The 25,120-nt window shown below is 34.0% G+C and overlaps 1 non-coding gene across 1 annotated transcript; it reads right to left on the bottom strand.

Annotated features, from left to right (window-relative positions):
* Positions 1-22,275: 22,275 nt before the first annotated feature.
* LOC126010599 (U6 spliceosomal RNA) lies at positions 22,276-22,383 on the bottom strand. The gene has a single exon (XR_007496620.1). It is a non-coding gene; the product is annotated as a U6 spliceosomal RNA (small nuclear RNA).
* Positions 22,384-25,120: the final 2,737 nt, after the last annotated feature.

Here is a 25,120-nt window from a genome sequence, read left to right as displayed (position 1 = left end):
TTCTATTAAAAACTCATTATTATAATTTTATGAAGAAAATAAGTGTACTTAAAATCAGATTTATGTTTAATTTTTAATAATTTTAATGATTTTTAATCATTGCTTTTAATTGCTTGTCTTTTTGATTAAAGATATATTATGTTTGACTTTTTGATTAATGATATATTGGAGTATGTGGTAAGTGGCATGGTTTTGGTTGGAGTTTCCATAATCCCACAAAATGATAGTGGGTTCATTTATCTAGTGCTTATTCAATTAAATTATGTTTCCATGGATTGGCAGATTACACTGTTTTAAGGTTTTTCAGTATCCTCTTCCTCAAGCATATTATTTGTGGAAAGTATATTTGTAGTGAGAAGAATAAAAATTTAAATTACTATAGCATCAGTACTTAGACTTTAGAAATGTGATAGTCTCTTTATAAAGTAAGAAAAACAATTCATACATCAGAAGCTTTTTTTTTTAATAATTAGAAGTATGTAGTAAGCAACTGAGTGCAAAAAGCTAGTGATTAGTATAGTTAGTTACATTTTCAATTACAGTCCATCATAAGGAACTGATATTTCTGGGACTAGAGCATGAAATAAAACGATGAAAGTCAACAGTGAATTAAGATTTCATTTACTGATAAAGTAGAATAAACAGTTTAGTTATTAATTTATCACCATAAAACAGTATAATATTAGGTTCTGTTTATCTTTAAGCTGTTATATTTTACCATTAAATATTCATATATGCATAAAGCATAAAATAATTCAGAGATGTTAAGAAGTGTGGAATGCCATTAACTTTATTACTAAGACTTTGGGACAAATGAACTATATAGGTGGAAATATGAGAAAGGTAGAATGTTCATCGCAATAAAATGATAATAAAATATTTATTGCATCCCACATCATTACCTGCTCTATTTTGCTTATGTTGGATATAAAGAAAAAAGTATTGTAGATTCTCCATAGCCCTTAAAATCTTTAGTGAATCATTTTTTATTATTTGCGACATGTTCCTTAGGCGTTAGGTGAAAAGGACTACAATTAAAATGTGGTAAGAACGATTTATTTTACTATTATTAGAATAGTATATTTTCAGGTGGAGTAAATAAGGTAAATCTTACAGAATTTTTTATATAAATCTAAGTTATAAGAAACAGTAGGCTAAAAAGAGAAAATGTTCTTATTCATTCTTACTGTGTTATTATTTGAACTCATAGGTGTAGCCAACATTTTGAATACTTTGCCTGAAATTTAGAACCTCAATTAATTCTAATTAATATCCATAAATAAAATATCTGATTCTTTCTTCTGGTGGATTTAGGCAAGAGTATATTCAGCAGCTTCAGGTTTATAGACTTCACTGAATAGCAAACATTTCTTTTACACATGACCTAATGATCATTTTATTGAATATTAATGAATTGATAAATATTCTGAAGATCTATTCCCCCATTTTTATTACACATCAATATGGTTACAGTATTACATTCTACTTGGTAGGTTTTCTTTCTCTTTTTTATTCGGGGTCCATCCAAATGATCTTCAGGTGTTCTATGGTCACTTTATTTTGTCAAGGCTGACAATTTACTACTAGTACCTGAAGAGGAAGAGTTACTCAGACACTTCAGTACTAATTGTATGGAGCACACCAATTTCTACTCACATGGTCAAGTGGTGCTGAGACAGAAATTGATCAGGCACTGCAAAGCAATATCTCCACAACCCAATTTCTTTTTTATTCTTAAAGATGATTTTTAATACAATGTAACATTTGCCCATCAGAGTAGTCACTTCGTATTCATTCAATCCCAGCAGCTTCTAATCATTTTGTTTTGTTTTGGGGCCACACTCGGCGAAGCTCAGGGGTTACTCCTGGCTATGCGCTCCGAAATTCCTCCTGGCTTGGGGTACCATATGGGACGTCTGGGAATCGAACCTTGGACCGTCCTAGGTTATCGCGTGCAAAGCAAACACCTGCCTACATTAGCGCGGGCAAGGCAAATGCCTTACCAATTGTGCCACCACTCTGGCTCCTTCTAATGTTATGGTACAACTCATTTCTAATTTAATCTTTACTCATTCTGAACTAAATTAAAATCCCCTCTGTCGTTTGATTGAATCAAGGCTATCCTAAAATAAAATTAAACTAAACCTTTAAATTTGCTGTTTTCCAAATGTGTGCTTATCATTTCTATGATTTGACTCCTCTCTTTTTATTTTTCAGATAAGTATTAAATTTATTTCCCCAATTTAATCTCTCTTAACTCATAATCTTCTCATTTCTTTTGGTGCTTTGGCCTATGCTCTTGCTTTGCTCCGAAACTATTCCTGGTTAGGTGCTCAGTAATCATTCCTGATAGTGTTCAGATCATACAAAGTGCCAAAAAGTGAACCTAAGTGGGCTACATAAACTTAACATGTTTTGCTATATCACTGTTCTGTCAATATCTTTTGTTTCAAAGTTTCCCACATAATTGCTGTAAGAAAAATCTTAAACATCATTTCATTTATATTCAGCATTTTCAGGTTGATTATCTGCCAGAATCTATTTTCACATCCAAAATTTCCACGTCTCAAAGTAAATATTCACTCAAGGTGATTTCTAGATATATAATGTTTCCCTTTTTTCTGAATCCTGCAAATAAGAAACTACAGTTTTTACATCACTCGTATTTTCACTCAGTTAATTTTTAAATCTAGTACTTTCTAGGCTGCTCTCAAGCTGTATGGCTATTAAATTATTTTATACTCCTTAATCTTTGATTCCCAGATTATAAATAGCAGTATCCCTTTCATTCATTCTCTGGATACACCTGTTGTTTGTTCATTCTTCTTGGGTTTTAGTGATTAAATATCCATTTTTTTCCTGAATGTATTATTCCCCTCATCTTGCTTTCTTAAAGGGATTTTTCCACTTAGGTTGCGCCCAAGTTTTATCTAAGATTTATCTACATAGCTTTAATTTTTTCCATTACAAGTGAGTGCCATTACTATATTGCTGATTCTCATTGGTAAGTGTCCAAAATCTTACTAATTCTGAATCTACATCCACATCCAGATTCATTCATTTTTGGTTGCCTAGTACTTTAGCTTTGCCATGAATTGTATAGAGGTTTCCCTTGCATGCTGCTGACACAGGACAGACTGGGGTTTAATTACCAGCATCCCATATGGTCCCCAAAGCCAGAGGTGATTTCTGAGTTCATAGCTAGAAGCATCACCGGGTGTGGCCCAAAAACAAACAACAAAATAATTTAATATTCATGCTTGCCTGATGACTCCTTTGACTTGTTTATATTTCATATGTACATGAATATTCAGTTAATATTCAAAGTTTTCATAATGTTTTTATTTTTTATTTTAATTTATTCTACTTATATACTTATAATTCTATATTATGTCATTATCATAGCTTCCTAATTCATTTTTTCACTTTATTAGTTATTCAATGTTTCAAGATTTTTCTGGAAAAAATCCTTTATATCTATTTAATAAGAATGAAATTACATACTCATGAATGATTCTCTTTGGAGCACAGAATGAAGTCTAATCTCTTTGGCCTGAATTCAAATACTAGAAAATTTGCAATTAATTTTCTGAATTTTATTGAGGAAATCACCACACATGGTATGTTATTTCTCTGCTAAGAGGATAGAATTACTTAGCAGAACTGGAGCTCATGAAAAGCTTTTTTATTTCATCAAGCAGAAAGCAAAGCAAATACTAGAAAGGAAGAAGACCAGACTACAGTGGAAGCAGAATGGCAGTTTTCTCAAAATGGAAATTCTGAATCAGAATTTTTGATTTTTCTGTAATTCCAGAGTTCAGGCTGCATGAGGCAGCAACTCCGTTTGTTACCTGGTACTTAAAAGTAATCTGAGGAGAAAGATTATGGTATATCTTTCTTTGAGTGGATTAAAGGACTAAGTATTAGAACACAGTAGTATTACAGTAGGTAGTGCACGTTCCATGCATTCTGTTGAACTGAGTTCAATTCCCATCATCTATACGTTCACCAAGCACCACCAGGAGTGATTCCTGAGTGCAGATTCAGGATTATTTTCTAAGTATTGTCAGGTATGACTCAAAATGAAACAAAAACAAACCAATTTGTTGTGGCTTCTTCCTCTTTCAGCTCTAGAAGATTAGAATTGCAGTGTCAGGAGCCATATTCAATCCACAAGGAACATGGAACCCACTCCTTACAAATAGCAAGAGCAAATAAAACAAACTAACGAACAAAAAATGAAGAGCAGTAATCACACCAACATTTTGGTCTAAATGTATATAGCATTTTCAATCATCTGATTTCTGGTTCCAAAAATCATTTGAATGAGGAGATGGTTTTCTTAAAGAGACCCAATTATATTGAGTGAAATGCATAGGGGCAATTTTTTTCATAGTCATATATGAAGGGATCTACAGTATTTGATTAGAACATGTGTATGGGTAAAGAAAATAACTGGAACATGTAGAGTCACTGTCTCTGGACTGGCACTAAATCTGGAAACCCAAAAATCCAGTACGGTTACTACACAGAATAGGAATATATTGTCAGATGATCAAAAGAATCTAATTTTAGTTTTATTTTATCATGACTGCAATAGATTCCATGGGTCCAGAACCAATGTAAATTTTTACAGTTATAAAATATACAATTGTAATCAATCTATGGACCAACTAACAGAATTATTGCAACCCTGCTATATTGTATCAGTATTTGGATATGCTATGTTTCTTCTTAAAATATCTATGCCAGTGACCATAATATACCAAATTTTTCTTAAAAGTTTGCTCTTTGGGGGGGTCAAGGGAAAAAAAGTTTGCTCCTTGTTATACTGGTAGGCTGTGGGGGATATCAGAGGATTGTTATGGGATGCACCTGGGAATATTTATAATGGAAGATTGACACTGGTGTTGGGATTGGCCATGATTCATTGTATGTCAGAAACCCAACTATGAATGCCATTGTAATTAACAATGGTTTTAATAAAATTTAAAAAAATTGCAGTAATACCAAAATAAAAGTTTACTCTTCAGCTGCCCACTATATGAAGTTATGTAGATTTTTCTTGTAATCAGTTATGCAAAAGCAAATGTCAGTTGTTGTGAGTAATCTGCAAAGTAGTATCATGATTAAGTAAAAATAGAAGAGCAGTGAAGAGTGACAGTGAGGCAATGGAGCCATCCTTAAGGACTGAGAAAATCATAATAGCTAGTAGTTTGTTACATATACAGGCCAAGAACTATTAAAGTCAAGGTTATAGGAAATCCCTACTAGGTAAAGTTTGTACCAAACTCTTTTTCATATAACTTGAACATTATCTAGGAGCCTCAAAAGATAATAGTTGTCAATATTAAACATGTTTCAGAAAGCACTGTACTTCCAATTAATTTGAAATTACACAATCAAGTCAAAAATGATTGAGATTCATTATTAGTTTAGTATATATAATTTCAATTTTAGTAAGCACTATATAGTATATTAGTAAAGGAACACAAAGATGTATGAATCTAAATCATCATCTAGTGGGATTTGCATTTACAATTGTTTTCTTGGCTTCATAATGTTATGCATATTAAAAATATATTTACTCTTATTTCAAGATTAGTATGTGTATCCAAGTTCTATGATGCTTATAACAGCATGATATGGGTAAGTTAATTTGTAGTTTAATAAGAATGAATTGTCAAGGTCACCCTTTACCTAGAATTCTTGATTATAGAATACCTACCCATAAATATATGAAATGTAGTTCTACATATTTATAAACATTATAATTAGTCCTGTAACTCCAAATTAATAACTGTGGGTAATGTATAACTTACATTTTCTGACACTATTTCCCAACTTACATGCAAATAGACTGATTAGAACTGATTATTACTGAATTGTCTGAGTTTTTAACAAGTCCAATTTTTTTTTTACAAATACTCTTAATAGGGGCTGGAGAGATAGCATGGAGGTAAAGCATTTGCCTTTCATGCAGAAGGACAATGGATGATTCGATTCTTAGTATCCCATATGGTCCCCCATGCCTGCCGGGGGCAATTTATGAGCATAGATCCAGGAGTAACCCCTGAGCACTGCCGGGTATGACCCAAAAACCAAAACTAAAACCAAACAAAACAAAAAAATACACTTAATAAAAAGTTTCTTTCAGTTTAAAGATTACAAAAATTATTAATGACTTATCACTTTTTTGTTCATTACACTCACTACAAAGATCATTTTTCACCTTATTTTCTCCCCCCAAAATAATTATCATTGGTGTGCTATACGTAACCATAGTTTCATCTAGATTTAGATCCAAATTCTCTGTAATCCATTGAATGAAGCCAGCTAAGCTAGTCAGAAAAAGGATCAGTTGAATTATTATATAAATTCCCTTTGGAAAATTTGGATATAATGCAATGTTTAAAGCATGTAAACTCTGCATGAATGTTGTAGAAAACTCACAAGCTTAGTAAATTGGAAAAGCATCTAGAGGCTTAGCTATATAAATTCTAATGCAGAGATAAGATGGCTTTTAAAAGCTATCACACCCTTTTCCCAATGCACTTTTGTTTATTTCCCATTCAGGTGCCTTGGGGGAAAGGAGAATGAAGTTAATGTTCCTTTGCCATAAGTGCCCCATAATGTTGAATACATTAAATATTGCAAAGTGGATGTAACAGTTAGCTAATTTAGTATATCATAAATGGTTATAGATAATGCAGCTTTTATTATATTCTTAAGTTTCTTAGCTGTCTTTTTTGTTTGCATGTTTCAGTTGCCAAAAATGTAAATATTAAGACTCAAACTGGTTAAGAAAACAGCAACTGTTGAGAGAGAACTTAGCCTGAGTCCAAAGTTATGATTAAGGCTTTGACCTTAGGAAATTCATTTAAATGCTCTTAGCTTTGCTTTATTAATCATAAAAAGGCTTTGAATAACTATCTCATTTCCACCTTGAACTTTGAATGTATTTATAAGATACTAAAATCAATAATAGGAAAACTGTTATTATCACTGTTCATTATCATATAAGTAACTAAAAATGGTTTTTTGACTAATATATCCCAAGTTCTTAGAAGGCAGTAGAAGGCGTTTTCATCCATATTTTTATTTTATGGTAATTACAGAAAATCACAATGTTTAATGGACTGCAGGTAATTATAATATTTTATACTTGAAACAAGTCAACTTTGTTTGCATATTATTTTTACATACTCACCATGAAATTACAAAATTAAATATGATTATACTTTAGGCATATAATGTTTCAACACCAATCCCTTCACCAGTCTTTCTTAATCCCACTTGCCTCCCACCAGTCTGTTTCTAAAATACTTAAAAACAAGATAAGTTTTATATATAACTTTTAAGTTATATATAACTTATACATATAAAATTTTACACTGTGGTTTGCAGCACTATTTCTATTTTTTTTTTTTGGCCACACCCAGTGACGCTCAGGGTTTACTCCTAGCTATGAGCTCAGAAATTGCTCCTGGCTTGAGGGACCATATGGCATGCCAGAGGATCAAACCACAGTTCGTCCTAGGCTAGTTCTGGCAAGGCAGATGTCTTATTGCTTGCGCCACCGTTCTGGACCCATGCAGTACTATTTCTAATAGAGTTTAATATATAACAATTTATACTATCAACACCACCTCCTCTACCTGCTTGAACACTTTCCTCTACCATAGATGTTTCTCTCCCTAATTCCTACATCAGCAAGTGAACATTAAGTAGGAAGGAATTAATTAAAATGGAAATAAGTATATACTGCCCAAGTTAATATTGACTTTAGGTCAAAAGCATTTTATAATAATGATATATATAATTGGACAAAATTATATTGCTCCTACTTAGAACTGCTGACAAGAAGTACAATCTAATCAGAAATCAGTGATTCTCATTTTATAACATCACATTTATTTTGCTCAGGTATGTTCTCTAAATTCAACTAATGTCCATATGGTCTGTATTGTTTGTTTTACTGACAAGCAAATACATGGAGGCTATCAGATAAACTCCTAATATAAATGAATCATAGCCTTTATAGAAAATATCTATACTCTCTTCTTTTTAGGTTATTTAGGATAAAAAGTCATTAATTTTACACAATTAGAAACTATAATTAGGGCTATGTATTGACTATGCATATTCAGGTCCATAGAATTAGAAAAAAATGTTTTGATCTGCTTATTAGTTATTTATGGTTTATCCGTAATATCTTAAATAATTAAAATATGTTAAACATATGAAATAAATTTAATTTTAATTTTTATATACTTCTCTTCTTTGAGAACTTAATTTATTTTTAATTTTTAGGCTGCTGACCCACTTAGGCATTAAATATATTGGGTAGGGTTTACTTGGTTCCAGTTTTGTATATATTTAGTTTAGTGTTAAAATTGATGTTGGCTGACTTACTTCTTGCTAGTTACTACACTGTGTGCTTTATATATATATTTATTTATTTATTTATTTATTTAGTTTTTGGGCCACATCCACCGGTGCTCAGAGTGTACATTTATGCTCAGTAATCACTCTAGCAGACTCAGCAGACCATATGGAATGCCAGGGATGGAACCATGGCAAGGCAAACACACTGCCACTGTGCTATCACTCCAGCCCTCTAGGTTTGCTTTACTTTTGGACATTGCAGTCATTATATAAAAGGATAAAAGGTGCAGAATTTAAATTTCAATGTAAATAAAATACTTTAGGTGTGCCTGATTATAAGATTTATCTCATACTTTCACTACAAAGGTCATGATTATATTGAAATGATAAATATAACAATTTATATAAAAAAGAATGTTATCTTATTTTCTAAGGTGATGTTACTTCAAATAAGAATATTTAGCTTTGGGGCCAGAGCGGTGGCACAAATGGTATGGCATGTGCCTTGCACTAGCTAACCTAAGACGAACCGCGGTTCGATCTCCCGTGTCCCATATGGTCCCACAAGTCAGGAGCGATTTCTGAGTGCATAGTCAGGAGTAACCCCTGAGCATCACTTAGTGTGACCCCCAACACCCCCCCAAAAAGACCCAAATATTTTGGCATTGTATGGCTGGAACAATAGCACAGTGGGTATGGCTTTTGCATATGGCCGGCTCGAGTTTGATTTTACTGACACCCCAAATTGTCCCCAATTCTGCCAAGAGCAATTTCTGAGTGCAAAATATTTTTGCATTGTAAAGACTTCTTTTTTTAACTTACTAACCAATTTATACACACACACACACACACAATCACAAGAATACACATTTAATAATTTTAGGAAAAGATTTTGAAGAATCTAAAATAGATTCTACACAACCTAAGTTTCTTAATTTATGTAAGGAGTGACAAATTACAATCTTTCAAGGTAAGGTGTCTCCTATTAGTCTATAACTATTAAATCTTGCATTCTCGATAGCTCACATCTAGATTTTTCTTTAATAGTCTCCTATAGGCTTAGTACATAATAGGAGGCTGCTTAGAAGAGGAACCACTAGATTTCCAAATAAATTGAACTCAGGAAAGTGAGATGTTTTGATGAGCAATAAGTAAAATAATTTCTAAATTCAATTAATTTTGCGACCAGACTATGTCAAATTTTGAGGTACCTGGTTAATTGCACATGTTCAATAACCTCAACTATCTACCTGTCAGATGATTCATTATTTTTTAATAATATCTATTCTATGATCTAGAATCTTGTTTAGTAAGTGAAAAAGAAAACCAGCATGCTTCAGAAGCAATAGCATCTATGAATGTAGCAAAGTCTAATAAAGAGACTGGTTTCTCAATACCTCTGGCACAGCTATTTGGTGTTAGTTATGGTATTTATTATTGTCAGGTAAATGTTTACATATATATATGATGTTATCATCGTTATTATCTAGGAATTGTTCCAAATTTCTAGAACTCGAACAAAGTAAAAGTGTGTTCTCATGAATGCCTCTGTGGACCCTGGACTTCTTAGGATGTCCTATGCATGCAATTTTATTTACTTCTAATATAAAAATTTAGAGGTTTATGTGACAGAATTATAGAACTGATAGGTTTCTTATGCAACTCTAAGTAACCTATTTTCCTTCCCTCTTGCTACTTCCGTATTTCTGAGTGTTCTAAATTGATGCTGTATTCCTCAATACATTATACTACAACTCCATTCAACCTCATAGTTTAATGGAAAAGGATGTCAGTTTACAGATTTTATTTTTAATCCAATGAATGTGAAAGTCATATGTATTTTAATTACTTGTATCCTCTCCTTAAGAATTTAGTCATTTTCCCCCTTTTAGATACTATAAAAGCTAGAAAAAATCAGTAATTATTATGTAGTTGTGGTAATGAAGCTTTCAAGTTGTGATTAGGAGACCTAGGACGTAGTATTGGTGATAATTAGCTAAAGAGGTTGCTTGTTCAATATGAGACCATGATAATACAGTATTTCAAAGGCCATGTTGTTCTGGGCTGCCCAAAAACAGGAATACATAGATATTTCCAAGGTGAATCTGGAGATGGCATGAGCCAATGCAATATTGAAAATCTAACTGTTTTAAACTGCATTAAGACATGTACTATCTTAATTCCTTTACTATCTCACCAGCCCCCAAATGCTTAATTTTTCATAAATAAATTTTTAAACTCTGTACTTCTAGGACCAGAGTGGTAGCACCACAGTAAGGAGTTTGGCTTGCATGTGGCTGACCCAGGACAAACATGGGTTTAATCCCTGGCATCCCATATGGTTTCCCCAAGCCAGAAGTGATTTCTTAGCACAGAGACAGGGGTAACCCCTGAGCGCCACAAGATGTCCCCTCCCCAAGAAAAAACTTGTACTTCTGTTAATCAGTTTTCTACTGATAGTGATATACAAAATAATGATATGTTAGATTGTGTTTTTTTTTCAAAAGCAAACAATATTTATTGAAGCCAAAATTCCAGCATGCTGAAATACATACAATACACACACAATACACAGTAAAGTGGTGACCCCGAACTAGGGTTTGCAGGCCCTCTTTTAAAGGCAGTTAGGGAATTTCCAGCCAGTGAAAGGTGGGAGGGTTCAACCTTTACAATGATTAGCTCCTGCTCAACTTTCAAACATTGTGAAGCAAAGGATAGGCTTGTTGTTGATCAGAAAACTCTATAGGGGGCTGGAGAGATAGCATGGAGGTAAGGCGTTTGCCTCTCATGCAGAAGGTCGATGGTTCAAATCCCAGCATGGTCCCCTGAGCAGGAGTGATTTCTGAGCATAGAGCCAGGAGTGACCCCCCCCCCCAAAAAAAGAAAGAAAAAGAAAAAAGAAAGAAAACTCTATGGGTAGGGTTGGGTGGTTAGCTAGGAGGGATTGGGCTGGCCAGATTCGTGGTGGCCTGTAGTGTCCTGATTGGTTATTCTAGAGGTCACATTTGTTTCTTGAAATGTACTCGCTCCCTTTGGGGAAACAAACTAAGGCCCAGTCACAGCTTGATTACTCCAGAACCTGCCATGGCGTAGGTCTGGCCCTTTCAATCCTCCCTTGAATTGTGTGGCTTCTTGAATCATCAAGATGTTCAGAGCCTTATTGAACGTGCAGAACTAGTATCTAAATTGCGGGGACTTTTTCTATGATATTTTTAACCAGGGCATTTAAAATACAACCGCTGCAAGAAAGCAGTAATAGTAGCACCAGAGGTATGATTAGGGTGCAAAGCAAAGCGATTAGCCACGTGGGCCAGATTTCTAACTGCTCTAGCTCTCGTTTCCTTTCGTCTAAGCTCTCCTGGAGTGTTGCCAAGATTTTTTCACACGTCTCCAGTTATCTTTTATCTTCCAGAATGCTACCGTGTGTTTGTCCACACAGCACTCCTCTCCCAGGGAAGCGCAGAGGCTAGCTTGCTCTAAGGAAAGTAGGTCCCTAATTCGCTTGTTCTGCACAGCAACCTCTGCCAGGGAAGGAGGATCTTGGTGGTGGGTTCTACCACTTAGGTCCAGCAGATCTAAATCTATGGCTTCTTGCATCCCTCGGTAAAACCGATCTTGAAGTACTTGGGTTCTGGCCGGTATTCCAAAATCTCCAGCTCCTCCCACACCCCAGAGAGAGGAAGTTGTAACTACTGCTCACTTATGGAGATATGCCCCAATAGGAGCCTCCAAAAGTGAAAGAAACTGCTCATTAGTGTGTTAGAAGATGTGAGGAAGTAGCTGGACCATGACATAGAACCCTCCATTTTGTTTGATTATTCTTGTGTGGAGGCAGTGGGTAAGACCAAACGAGCAGGCCCACCAGGCAGTTTTTTGGGGGGACCAGGTAAATTTGGTTGGGGGCAGGTTCCAGGATGGAGCTGCACAAGTGACGATACCTGGCAGGGATGCTTCCCACACACGTTCCTGTTCCTGATATTGCTTGCAGTGTAAGACCAACCAGGTATGTCCACCTCCACTGGGAGTGGAAGGCTACTGGGGAAACCTGACCCAGCATAGCAATCCCTTGATAGTAGGGTGGGTCCATGTTTAAGCACAGCCAGCAAGAGTTTGTAAGGTCTGGTCGGACAGCATTCAGAAACTGGTAGGAAGCCTGGAGTATGCCCAGTGCTCCAGTGGAAGGGCGTTGTTTACTCAACTCCGTTGAATCTCTTGGACGGGCAGGCACACTGGAGAGGGAGGCTGATGCTAGAGTGGTCAGAGCTGGGACCGGTATTGGTGGAACCAGGACAGGATTGGGGCCGATGGGGGTGGGGTGGTATTGAGTCTCAGCTTGCAGCTGGATGGTAAACACTACTCCTGGGTCTTTTCCAGTGGAATATAAGCGGAGGCCCCAGGTGAGTCCCCAATACCACTGGGACTGCTCAGCCTTCCCCCTAACTGTGAATTTGATGCTCAAAGGGGTACAATTTCCTTTTTTACATTTGTCCCACGTAACTCCTTCCCATTTTCTAGTAACCTGGATCAAGTCTGACCCCAGAGGAGCAGACCAGTAAATGTGCCCCGTAGACACAGAGTTCCAGTCCCCACAAAAAAAGTCCCCAAATCCACCACATTCTGAACTATGGGGGCTCCTTGGGAAAACATAGAAGTAGTGTTTTTGTATCCCAGTATGTGGGCCTGGTCCTCTGCACCCAGAGGTCTGATGGGCCTGGTTCTTCCCTGTGTCATCCCATGAGCTCCCCACAAGGTCACACAGATCGAAAATGGAGTACCTCTTTGGAAGCTGACCCCACCACTTTCCCAGTGGCTGTGTTAAACACCAACCAGGTCAGATTATGTGGTTCTTGGGGATTGGGGGACGAACCAGTAGTGGGAATGGACAGACTCAAAAGACACAGTAAAACAGTCAATACAGTCAGAAGTGATAATCTTAGCTTTAGCAGTCCTGAGTGAGGCCAAGTTCTTCATGGCCTTTCTTGTCTGGGACTTGGTGGCTCAGCAGATTATCTCTGGACAGATGGACAGATCCCAGGAAACAGCTTCACATGGGTGTGGCAGATTCAGGTTCTAATGCCGTCCACATTTACAGCTGTTGGAGTTGTGAAAATCAAGGTGTGAGACCCTTTCTACTAGGGAGGTAGGGTCTCCTGACGATGCCTGATCCAGACAAGGTCACCAGAATTTAGTACGTGCAGTTTCACAGGAGGTGATTCATAGGCCCGTTGGAGCAGGGGGAAATGATGTTCTGGGCTGTCTGGAGACCATCCTTCAAGGACGAAAGAATCTGAAAACCGGGCTGGATGAACTCAACACCGCGGGCGCCATTGTTACCAGATTGTGTTTTATAGGAAAAAGTAAAACAGGGTCTCATAAACCCAAGGAAAGAAAGAACTTGTTTGTTGAGATACATGACCAACCGTATTTATTCTTTTTCCTAAATATTTTAATGCTGTAAAATGTGAAACTTTTGTCCAAGTATTTGATTCCCTTTTAGGTATAATTATTTTTTGGAATTGTATTCTTTTCTATTATCTTTGTGCCTTGGAGGTATATATTGCATTGGAGCTATATATTGGAGCTGTATATATATCCTCAGACTTAGAGTTCTTATTTTTACAAAGAAGATAGTATTGAGTATTTGCTTATTAACTATAGACGTAAAATAAAATTGGGTAGACATTAGCCTTCCTACATATCATCAGGTAGAATATAAAAATTGAATCCAGTTTTGTATAACTGAAGCACTACCAGTCTCCAGGAATTTTACTAAAATGTGTCATTTATTTCTGAAACACATAAAGTTCTATTTATAAATAATTGATGGAATTTCCATGTAGCTCTGTATTTGTGTCCCTACCATATTATTATGATAATGTCTGAAGTTTGTGCCTTTATGAACATTTTTCCAAATTTGCAGAAGGAAAATGTTCTTCTTTTAGAGAGATTATTTTTCAAAACTAATAATCAGAACATTTTTAGTAGTTAAATTTCACCAGTAGTGGAAGCCCTATATCTAAATTATTGGAAAATGAATTATCCCAAGAGCCTTGTCAAACTGACAGTATCATGGACATGAGCAGTAATTCATTTTGAATAGCCTCTGTTAAAAAGTCACTCAGTGTTGATTTTTCACTAACTGAACATGCTTAAAAGAAAGCACAGATAATTTTCTTGATTATGATCTAATGTAATATTGGCAATGAAGGAATAAACCTGTTTATAGAAGTCTCAAGTGAGTCAGACAAATTAATATTTATGGAAAACATGAAAACATTGGTATTATACCAGCCCACTGGTCAACACCAATAATGGTATTTTAATTTACATTCGTTTACTTAAAGATTTGAATAGAACCATAAAATTTCAAAATGTGTTCAGTTGCCACACACTGGTATAAAAAGTAATGAATTTACCTAGCGAAAACTTTAATGATATAAGAACATTAAAAATAATATCAGGCTAGGGCCATAATATAGCATGTAAAAATTTGCCTTGCATATTTTTGACATGTGATCAATTTGTGGTATCCCTAATGGTCCCCTGTGCACCACCACAAATAATTCCTAAATGCAGAGCCAGAAGTAACACATTAGTAAACCCAGGTGAGCCTCAAGAACAAATAAATGAAATATCTGGATATTATTATAATACATGTTTTTTTTTGGTTTTGTGGCCACACCGTGTGACACTCAGGGGTTACTCCTGGATATGTGCTATGAAATTGCTCCTGGCTTTGGGGACCATATGGAATGCTGAAGGATCGAACCATAGTCTGTCCTAGGTCAGCCATGTGCAAGACAAACTCCCTACTGCTGCTACACCACTTTATATCCATTTCATGACTTCACTTTTCCTAACTGCTGACTAGTATTCCCATGAAATGCAGAAGCTGTCCACCCAATCTCTATCTGATGAGTGATTAATATTTAAGATTTAGAAGATACTCGTAGAATTTAGCAAGAAAAAATAATTTAATTCAATCCAAAATGGGAGGAAGAATTGAATATACATTTCCTAAAAAAAGAAATACAAATCGCCAAAAGGCACATGAATACATGCCCCATATCATCAATAATCAGGGAGATGCAAGACAAAACAATGCAATATCAACTCACACCATAGAGACTGGCATGCATCACAAAGAACAAGAAAAAACTGTACTGAGATGGTGACGTGGGAAAAAGGAACTATCATTCTTTGTTGTTGGAAATGTGAATCTGCCCAACCTTTTTAGAAAACAAATTGGATATTCCTCAAAAGCTGTAAGTTGAGCTTGTATATGATCCAGAATTACCATTTCTAGGGATATACACAAAAATATAATGATTTATAGCCATTGTCATTGCTATGTTTATGGCAGCATTATTCACAATAGCCAGAATCTAAAAGCATCCCTGGTGCCCTAAAAACAGGGTGGAAAAAAAGAACAGTGGTGCATTTACACCAATAGATTGTAAAATGTTTAAGAACAAACTTTGGTCAATACAGCTAATTAGATAAATGATGCATAATAAACAACCAGCAGATATGACATAGATTACTGTATCCTACTATTATTATTCTGATTCAGAGATATTGAGTGAGTTCTAAAACTTTGTACTTTCATATTACATATGATACAAATTTATGATAAATATCATGGTCTTGCATGTACTCTCCACTAATAACTGTTAAAGATAAAAGGGTGTTTATTCAATGAGTAATTTTTGAAGCAATACAAAATTTAGTACAGGATTTGTGAGAATGTTATACATATGGTGCTTACAAAGATTGAAGGCTATTGTATTATGTTGTCTTTTAGAGAAAATTTAATGAAGGCATTATCAACTTCCTAATTTAAAATGGCTTTTCTAATAAGAATTTAATTTGTCTTAATCTAAGAGTATTTTTCACATATGAATGGCATGAAGCATTAGAAAAAACTCTCTCCCAAAAAAGAAACTTAATAAATTAAATTAGAAATGAAAATGGGGGGAGATCAGTATAGATAACACAGAGATTCAAAGGGTAATTAGAGATTACTTTGAGAAACTATGCCACGAAACAAGAGAACCTAGAAATGGATTAATTCTTGGACTCTTATACTCTTCCATTGTTGAACTAGGATAATCTAGCATATCTAAACAGACCCATTACTATTGAAGAAATTAATATTATAGTCAAAATCCTTCCTAAAAATAAAAGCCCAACCCCAGGTGGATTCACTAACAAATTCTTTCAAACCTTTCAAGAGGACTTTCTACCAAATACTTTTATGAAGTTAACATCATCCTGATACCAAAAGCTGACAACAATTATGTTTAAAAAAAAAAAAAGAAAACTACACACCAATGACCCTGATGAACATAAATGCAAATATGCTCAACAAAATCCTAGCAAATAGGATTCAAGCCTCATCAAGAAGGTCAGTCACATGACCAAATAGTTTTCATTCCAGAGATGCAGAAATGGTTTGTCATATACATACATATTAGCATAATAATATATCAACAGTAGAAAAAGTTAAAAGCATATGATCATATCAATAGATGCAGAGAAAGCATTTGATAAGGTCCAATACCCATTCATGATAAAACTCTCAACAAGGTGGGAATGGAAGGAACTTTTCTCAACACAGTCAATGCCATTTGCCACAAGCCAATGGTAACTATTATACTCAAAGGAAATAAACTGAAAGCCTTTCCTTTAATATCTGATACAAGACAAGGCTGCCCCCCTCAAATTACTCCTATTTAACATAGTACTGGAAATACTTGCCATAGCACTTAGAAGAGAAAAATATATAAGGGCATCCAGATAGAAAAGGAAGACGTCAAGCTCTCACTGTTTACAGATACTATGACGCTATATTTAGAAAACCCTAAAGACTCTACCACAAAGCTCCTAGAAACAATAAATTCATATAGCAAAGTGGCAGGCTACAAAATTAACATGGAAAAAATCAATGGCTTTCATATACACAAATAATGATAGAGAAGAAATGGGCATTAAATAAGAAATCCTTTTTATATTAGTGTCTCAGAATCTCACATACCTTGGTGTTAATCTCACACCACAGAGATTGGCACACATCACAAAAATAAATAAACAAACAAACAAACAAGAACAATCAGTGCTAGTGGGACAGTGGGAAGAAAGGAACTATGACTCAGTGCTGGTGGGCATGCCATCTAGTCCAGCCTGTATGGAAAACAAAATGGAGATTCCTCAAAAAATTGGAACTTGAGCTCATATGATCCACCTAAATCACTTCTATTGATATAACCTAGGACACAAAAACAATATATAAAAAATGCATTCAACACACCTATATTCATTGCAGGACTATTTACAATTGCCAGACTCTGGAAACAACCAAGTTGCCCTTCAACAGATGAAAGGCTAAAGAATTTATGGTACATATACACAACTGAATATTATTCAGCCATCAGGATATATGAAGTAATGAAATTTTTCTATACATGGATAGACTGAGTGAAATAAGAGGGAGAGAGATAGACATAGAATAGTCTTACTCATCCATGATATTTATTATAAATAAAAGACATTATTGTAATAATACACAGAGACAAATATAGATGAGAAGCTGTAAGGACCGTCCCATGATATGAAGCTTACCACAAAGAGTGATGAATACAATTTGAGAAATAACCTACACTGACAACTGTCATAAAAATGGTAGTGAGTGAGAGAAATTAAATGTCTGTATCAATATAGGCAGGGGTTGGGGGAGGACTAATGGGGGCATTGGTGGTGGAAATGGTAGCACTGGTGAAATGGGGGTATTCTTTTTCTAAGTGAAATCTAACCACAAACATATTTTCAATCTTGTTGCTTAAATAAAGATGCTATATAAAAAATAAGGCAAATCTTTATTAAAAAAAAACTCTCATCAGTCCTCCATTATTTTGAAAACTGTTATTTTAGTAGTATTCTATGCTTTTATGGTATATACATATATATATATGCTTTATTAAGACATTTCTTTCAACAAATAGTATCTGTAATTTTCTTAACACAATTAATTTTTTATTTAGTTAATTGTTTTATTTGATTTGGGGGACACTCTTGGTAGCTGTGTACAGGAATCATTTCTTGACTGCTTGGCAACATATGGGATGGTAGAAATTGAATCCAGCTTGGCTGCATGCAAGTTCCCTACCTTCTATACTATATTTCTGGTTTTTAAGTATATTATTTTACAGTATTCTCTCTATCTACTTGTGAATAAATGACTGTAATATTTTGTTAGTGTTTTTCAATTAATATATTTGATATATTTTGATAATTTCAACCATAATTGGTAATAGATTAAGGTAATTATAAAATGATTAAAATGGTTTAAATTTTGAATAGATAACATTTCTCCCAAGGGTAATAATTGATTACTTATGTAAGTCACTATTATTATTTTGAATACAGATGTATGAGCAACGTTTTAAAAATAAAATCAAGTATCAATTAGAGAAAGTATATTTGTGTGCGTTATGACAATGCAGTATAAGAAACATATACTATTATTTAGTTCGCATTATTTTACAATAGTCTCCACAGGTTTGAGTGTAAAGTCTATCTGTACAAAAAAAATTTCCTGAGGGGTGGTTTGATAATCCAGCTGGCGGGGCAATTTCCTTGCATTCAACTGAACTAAAACAATGAGATCTGTTCATAATCTTGTAACTACTGATTTCACTTCACATTTGTCTATGAGATCAGAATAAAGATAAATATTTTCCTTCCAGAAATTCACTCTTAAAAAGTTTACAGGTCAGTAAAATGATATTTTGTTTTGTTTTGTTTTTGGGTTACACCCGCAGCTGCTCAGGGATTAATCCTAGTTCTGTACTCAGCCATCACTCCTTATGGTGCTTGGGAAACCATAAGAGATGCTGAGAAATTAACCCAGGTCACCTATGTGCCAGGAAAAATCCCCTACACAGTCTTTTCAGTTTGGCCCCCAGAAATAAATTATTTAAAATGGAGGGTTTTTTTCCTTAATTTTTGGGCCACACTTGGTGATGCTCAAGGTTTACTCCTGGCTGTATGCTCAGAAATCGCTCCTATCTTGGATCCGAAATTGAATCCAATTCTGTCCTGGGTCAGCCGTGTGCAAGGCAAAAGCCCTATCGCAGTGCTTATCACTCAGCACCCCAAAATGATACTTATTTTAAGATAAATAAAAGACCAACAAATAAAAGAAAATAATGGCAGGCTAATTTTAAAATGGCAGCAGGATGGTCCCTGAACTAACTAAGGGATACTACTATCCTGGGATTTTTCTCAATGACTATGAAAATCGTGAGACACTTTTTAAAGATATATACTTGTTCTACTTGAATATGCCCATATGAGAAATGATGACTATGTGATGCCTTATTATTCTTTTTGTTAGCCAGTCTCCTTCACAACTCTTTCCTTTGATATTCTTGAATTAATGCTTAATTTTTCATTAAATCCGGACACCAGCTACCTTAATATTTTACAAGCTAGACTTTCTTAGTTATCAAACTTTTATGCAATAACATTGTATTTCTCTACATTGTAATTCTTTAAGAAGCACATAGTTTTTCATGTCTCATTCTCGAATCCTTAAAGTTGACATTTTCAGATATAGAAAAAAATACGTATCAGAAGGGAAGCAGTCATGTTTTTTGTAATTTCACATGGAGCAAATAGTCTTATTTGTATTGATTGATTTGGGGGCCACACCCAGTGGTGGTCAGGGATTACTCATGATGGCATTTAGAAATCACTCCTGGCAATGTTTGGGGGACCATATAGCATATGCCAGTGACTTGAACCTGGTTTTGCCAGTGCAAAGCATACTCCCTACCTGCTATACTATTATCCTAGCTCAACACTAGTAATTTTAAACTTGTAATATACCCTCATTAATACTAAACTATCCTAAGTAATATAATCTTGATGTTCCCCAGGTAAAGGCATGCATCTTTACTAATCCCCATAACTTATTTATATACATATTTTTTTAAAAATTCATTTAATAACTTGCTTTGGTCTTATTTTTCTTTTTTTCTAAAAATACTACATTTTTTCTTCTCCTTTTTTCAAACATTTACTAAATAATATCATTTAGTAATTCATTCATTATGTTTAAATTCTTTTTGGTTTGGTTTGGTTTGAGCCATACCTGACAGTGCTCAGGGCTTACTCCGAGTTCTGCTCTCAGGAATTACTCCTGCCATGAGCTTGCAGATCCTATATGGTTCTAGGGTAAAATCTGGATCAATATACAAAGCAAGGCCCAACACATCAGATTATCCCAAATGTCCCTTAGGATCATTTCTACAAGTATTATACAATTCTTTTAATTTAGTTTTGAAGTTTTTTAAACATTTATATGAAATTTTTGTTTTAGATGAAACAAAATGCTGTATAAATATATAAATGGTTTTAACTTAAATAATTATTTCTCTACTCAGATATTTATATATGTATGGTTTAATATTCACAATGTATATTAGGCTTTATTCAGCATAATTTATTTATATTATCTCTACTAGACTAAACATTGATATATTATTCTGTTCTATTTGGTGTAAAAGGACTTTTATTGAGAAATAAAATATGCTTACTTCCTTGTTTATCATGCTCCAAATTTTATGCATTCTATAAACATACTTATGAGCAATAAGAGACAGATACTATTTGGTAAATGTTTATATATGAGAATTAAATTTATATGAGTTCAGATAACTTATCAATTGCTAGCATTCGTAGCACTAGAAAATAATTAGTATCTTCTTGAGAAAACTCTTTCAAATATTAGTCTGCTCTCGAGAAACATAATTTAAAATACTTTGAGAAAATAATTGAAAAAAATACTTTGAGAAAAACATTATGAGTAGATTCAAATACTCATAATGTAATTATTGCTATTACTCAGACATGCAGCAAGGCTAGACCTTTGGACACAAAAGGACAAGTGCTTAGGAATGTTGTAATTGTCATTTTATACTCCAGATAATTTATGCCATGAACCTATGGATTTAGTAAAATTTTAAGGAATAAAATAGATCCTTTTCCTTCAGGCCTAATTGGTTTCCTTGATAGCAATGATATAATATTTTTCAGTGAGAAATAAATGACAGGAGCATGGTTATCTACATAATAGCATTAATGAATTTATGATATTCTTATTTTAAATAGATTTGAAGTTTTATATGAATTATAAAATACATTGGAAGACAATTTTGTGGCAATTATTAAATAATAAAATATTGAAGAAAAAATGACATCTTAATTTAAAATACTTGTTAATTATTTATGAGTGCCCAAAATCATAATAAAAGGTTTTGAGGAAATTTTCTGAAAATTAAATGATTCAGAAAGACAGTGGAGAATGTGCCATTTTCCTTAAATGAAAGATTAGGATATGTCAGTCTACAGGTGATGTAACTGGTATTGTCCTATAAAATGATAGTTTATCTAAATAAGTGAAAATCTTTGAGATTCAAATAGAGTTATAGAATTGATTTATCTTGTGTCCTGATCTTTCAATGAAGCATTTTAAAATTAAACATGATGAGGAGTAGACAGGGTGCATTCCAGGGAAATTAGGGTATAACCGCTGATTTTCTCAATTTGCTAAATATTTAGCTAATGAGTTTATATTTTGTTGAATACAGATTTTGATATAAATTTAAATGAATAAGATAAATCTATTCAAGAAGTCAAAGCATTAATACATAAAGCTTACTCTGGTTCAATCTCTGGCATTTATATGGTCCCCAGAGCCTGCAAGGAATGATCCCTAAGTATAGAGCCAGGAGTCCGCACCAAGACCCACAAAAACAAATTTATTAAACTAAAATAATGTTCATCGGTATAATATTTGTAGTTATTTTCTTTTCTTTTTTTTTTTTAAATATGGAACGCTTCACGAATTTGCGTGTCATCCTTGCTCAGGGGCCATGCTAATCTTCTCTGTATCGTTCCAATTTTTAGTATATGTGCTGCCGAAGCGAGCACTGTAGTTATTTTCTGATTCCTGCAATCAAGACCTAATTTTCTGATAATTTACAAATAGGGAGAACTTAAAGAGGTTTTTAATTAAAATATTTACTAAGAATATTGCCCTCTTAGAAATGACATTAAGAACTATATTCTCAATATATATGTTCATTTATTTTTATTGATTTTTTTAGTGAAGTAAAATAGTCTTTATTGAAATAATTTAGAGAAGCTGATGTGAGGTAAGAGGCAAATGAAAGAGAAAAATACATGACCAAGAAAAAAACCTTAGTTTCTTTAGAGTGAAAAAGACTAATGGAGAGACAAGGAGAGAGAGAGAGAGAGAGAGAGAGAGAGAGAGAGAGAGAGAGAGAGAGAGAGACAGAGAGACAGAGAGACAGAGAGACAGAGAGACAGAGACAGAGAAAGACAGAGAGAGACAGAGAGAGACTTTCTCAAGAAAGAACTGAGGCTTCTTCGAAATGAAAAATAAAATCTCAGTTCATTGTTTTACATGTAACATGTCCTAATTAATTTTAGAGTACTGTATCAACAGAATAATTATTATTTTAACAATGCCTGGGATGTATTGTTGATCAGCTTCAGAGGTTTTTTTCCAGTAAGAAAAAATATCTCTGTAATATTTATATGATCTTTTCACATACTTTTTAAAATTTCATATCATAACAAATTTTTTTAAATCTCTTGAACAATAGTTTAAATAAATATAAGATATTTTACAATGTATATTTGTAAGTTATAATGAATGTGTGAATCAATTTATATTGATAAGAAGTATTTTGTGTTGTATTTATACTGAGATGATATATTGATAAATAAATTGCTTTTTAGATAAGGTTATATTTCAGGAAATCAAATTTATAAAACATGCAATGTAATTCCTCAAACTGTGAAAGCATGTTTGTTGCCACATGGTCAGCACATGTTGTAAAATTTAGAGAAATTATTTGGTGAAATGGAGAAGATTTGGAAAAAGTATATGGTGCACTATAATTATAGTGATGCAAATAAGTCTCTTTCAATTGTATTTCTTTATATGTTTTGAAAGTTAGGGAAAAATGGTAGGTACTGTGTTATACTTTAAAAAGGCATTTCATGGGGGCCGGAGATATAGCATGAAGGTAAGGCATTTGCTTTGCATGCAGAAGGACAGTGGTTCGAATTCTGGCATCCCATATGGTCCTCTGAGTCTGCCAGGAGCGATTTCTGAATGTAGAGCCAGGAGTAATCACTGAGCGCTTCGGTTGTGACCCAAAAACAAAACAAAAAACAAACAAACAAAATAAGTAAACAAAAAAGAAGTAATTAGACAATTAGAGAGATTAAAAAATAGTACATAGAAAATGATTGATGGATAACTTGGAACTTTTATACAATACAGTCATCAATTTTAATTTTAGATTCACTCCTCTACATTACCATAATTTCTGACAACTGAGGTATTGTTAGTTAAGAAATTCAAAATGAATTTCTATTTTACTATTTTTCTTTTTTTATATATAATTTTTATTCTGACCATATTGGCTTACATATCTTTCACAGTAGTTTTTAGGTACATATTATCTGTACAGCAAACAAGATCTCTAATTACTATTTTTTCCTAATGAAAGATACAATTTCTGGGCCCGGAGAGATAGCACAGCGGTGTTTGCCTTGCAAGCAGCCGATCCAGGACCAAAGGTGGTTGGTTTGAATCCCGGTGTCCCATATGGTCCCCCGTGCCTGCCAGGAGCTATTTCTGAGCAGACAGCCAGGAGTAACCCCTGAGCAATGCCGGGTGTGGCCCAAAATCCAAAAAAAAAAAAAAAAAAAAGAGAGAGAGAGAGAATTTCTACATATTTTAAAATCTAAATTTACTATTTAATTTACTATTTTAATTTTCTTTACTACTTAATTTACTATTTTTTTCTAATGAAAGAGAGAATATGTATTTAAATATATTTCTACATATTATAAAATTTAAAATTTAAATACCTATACAAAGATCATATTCTCAGAAATAAAATAAGGAAAACTCACTTAGAAATAATTTGAGGGAGATGGGGGCATTGGAAGCGGAAAGGTTACACTGGTGAAGGGGGGTGTATTTTTTATGACTGAAACCCAACTACAAATATCTTTGTAACTATGATGCTTAAATAAAGGTACTAAAAAAAGTATTTCAGAAAAGTTAAAGGTTAAAATTTGCTAACGCTTCCTTGCTTTGGGGCCAAAGAGACAAGACTTTTTGAGTGTTGGAAATTATGCCTAATTTGTGTGAATTGCTGAGCATCCTCAGGTCCCTTCAACACTGCTGGCTGTAGTGGTACTTTTTTTGTTTCTTTTCTTTTTTCTTTTTTTTTTCAATTCATTTCTCTTCTTTTACTTTCTTGTTTATCTTTCTTTTTAAATCTACTTCCTTGTAATTATCATATTCTCTGACAACAAAGTTACATGAATAATGAGTTTGACAGGGCTTAATGAGAAGTGTCAATTGAAATCAAACAAGGACACATGTAAATCAGTGACAAAGATGTATATATTGTTTGTAAAGAAATTCAAACCATGATGACAATTTTCATGTTATAAGGATTTTTTTAGTTAGAAAACATTATTTTCATATGTTGTAGTTCTATTTCTTGGCTCAGAAATCACTCCTGACATGCTCAGGGGACCATATGAGATGCTGGGATTCAAACCACCATTCTTCTGAATGCAAGGCAAATGCCCTACCTCCATGCTATCTCTCCGGCAC

This window comes from Suncus etruscus, chromosome 5 (assembly GCF_024139225.1).
Source record: "Suncus etruscus isolate mSunEtr1 chromosome 5, mSunEtr1.pri.cur, whole genome shotgun sequence".
NCBI classification, from domain to species: domain Eukaryota; kingdom Metazoa; phylum Chordata; class Mammalia; order Eulipotyphla; family Soricidae; genus Suncus; species Suncus etruscus.
This window is presented reverse-complemented; position numbering and strand designations above follow the sequence as displayed.